Source organism: Cornus florida, unplaced genomic scaffold, assembly GCF_030987335.1.
Source record: "Cornus florida cultivar Cherokee Brave unplaced genomic scaffold, ASM3098733v1 CherokeeBrave_3.0.0_Hap2_Chr08, whole genome shotgun sequence".
Classification (NCBI taxonomy): Eukaryota; Viridiplantae; Streptophyta; class Magnoliopsida; order Cornales; family Cornaceae; genus Cornus; species Cornus florida.
The window spans coordinates 2423302-2425546 of record NW_026775578.1 but is presented as its reverse complement, the minus strand read 5'-3'; the positions used below and the strand labels follow the sequence as shown (position 1 = coordinate 2425546).

General features: G+C 35.7%; 1 pseudogene; it reads left to right on the top strand.

The window, feature by feature from the left end:
- Window positions 1-1021: 1021 nt before the first annotated feature.
- LOC132268534 (uncharacterized) lies at window positions 1022-1883 on the top strand (annotated as a pseudogene).
- Window positions 1884-2245: the final 362 nt, after the last annotated feature.

The following is a 2245-nucleotide window of genomic DNA, read 5'->3' as shown; positions in this document are numbered from 1 at the left end:
ACAAAGAACATTTAGTGGGACTCGAATTCTAAACCTTGAGCTTACTAAGCTCTGAAGTCCAGCGAATAAATCTAAACAGGGTGAGAAAAGTTTAGGCTTGCATTAATTATCATACTATTTGACAAAAAATGAGAAATAAATAAAATTATCACGGAATATTAGTTTATCCCAATGTATTGCCATAGTTAATTATTGTTTTATTTTATTTTTGCACATGTATTAGTTAATTAGTATCTCACTCTGAGTTAACTTCTTGAGAACTTCATTAAGCTTACGTAAATAAATAAATAAAAAGAGTCGTTTTTCATAAAGAAACATAGGGTTTAGTTAGTATTGTCAGGTTACTCCATTAAGAAATCAATTTTGAAAACAAGAGATCGAAAACAAGTCCAACCAGAGAATATACTACCACCACACAACTAAAACACTGATTCTTACACTGTTCATTGTTAGGATTAAATACAAAATAAACAAATTAGTTATAATAATTGATTAAGATTAGGCTAATTAGGATATTCCGTAAGTGTAACGTTATAGGATATATAATATTTTTTTTAAGATCACTCCTCTGTGTGTGTATATATATATTAAGTTTTCAACTTATACACGTAGATAGAAGAACTTGTACATGTAGATAGAAGATGTCTACAATATAACATAAATGCCCAAATTAACTGTTTGTGGTTAGTAGATTGATATGAATTTATATTTTTGTCCTTAAAATTAAACTATTTGTTTAATAAAAAAATCTAAAAAAAATTGTGTATTATTAAAGTTACGTTATGCCCTTAAGACTCCTTCACTTTTTTCCTCTTACAAAAGCATGTTTTTAATTCCCCAAATGTCTGTTTATTTCTCAAATTCCTAAAAATTGGCCAACACGCTTGAAATTATAGAAAAAGCTGCTAAATTGACCTAAATTGACAACAAAACCTTACACCGCCGCGGCGCCACCACCACACCACAGTACCACACCGACGTCACCACCACCACTATCCCTAAACGCACAATCAGCATATAACCACTGGCCTCCACCGCGCCACCATCCCATTGTTGTAACTGCCACCACCATTCCCACCTTACAATTATCACAGTGCCACCACCCCCACTATCCCCAAACCCACAATCAGCAGCAGAAATCGATGGAGAAAGAAAATGGAGGCGGCGCCGCTGCCACCACCACCGTTTCCTCCACCGTCAAAACCCTCTTCCTCCGCCGATCCCCTTCTCTCCAAGGGTCGCGACGCCTCCAATTCACCAAACCACCACTTGCCGCCTCATCCTTGAATTCCTAGACTATGCTGTCAAATCCATCACCCACTTTTCGCGTCACTGGCATAAGCTTGCTCAAATCGTGGCAGCCTCTCCTCTATTCGTATTTCACGTCAGAGATCAACACAAGCCGGAAAACTATGGCAGCTATCGCAAGCGGGTGCAACACAGTGGCCAGCCCCCAAAGGAAGGATTATTAGATAAGGTCAAGGACAAGATCCATGGTGATGGCCAAGTGAAGAGCAAGAAAAAGAAGAAAAGGAGAAGAAGCAGCACGAGGACGGTCATGAGAGCAGCAGCAGCACAACAGCGATTAGATCTCATAGATCTCTCTATTTCTACGCTCCTATCTAGGTATATACCGTATACGCTCCTATTGGTGGATTTGTAAGAGGAAAGAAAGTGAAGGAGTCTCAGGATGAAACCATAACTTTAACAATACACATTTTTATTTGAAAAAAAAATTATTAAACAAATAGTTTAACTCTAAGGACAAAATTATAAATTCATATCAATCCACTAACCACAAACCGTTAATTTGGCCTTACTGTTATATTGTGGTTATCTTCTATTTACATGTATAAGTTGAAAACCTTAAGGGTCTTTTGTGTAATTTGCTCATATTTTTAACATCAGTCTTATGTATATATTTTTTTATGATCACTCCCTTATATATATATATATATATTTTTTTTTTTGTGGCAAGGAAATGTAGCAAAGTAGGATCCAATCTCCTAGGTTAGATAAGATTCTAAAATTAGATTTATTTGTACTTGCTTTTGAATATCTTTCCTAGATAATTATTTCTACAACTTACCATCAGCAATTGGAAGATCCTTTGATTCAATTTTCTTCAATAAAAAAGTGAAATTATTGTTGGAGTTTCCACCTCATAAAGTCATCACTCAATTGACAACCGCACCAAACGGGAAGAAGTATAATAAAATGGTCCAACCAAATTGGAACAAACTTA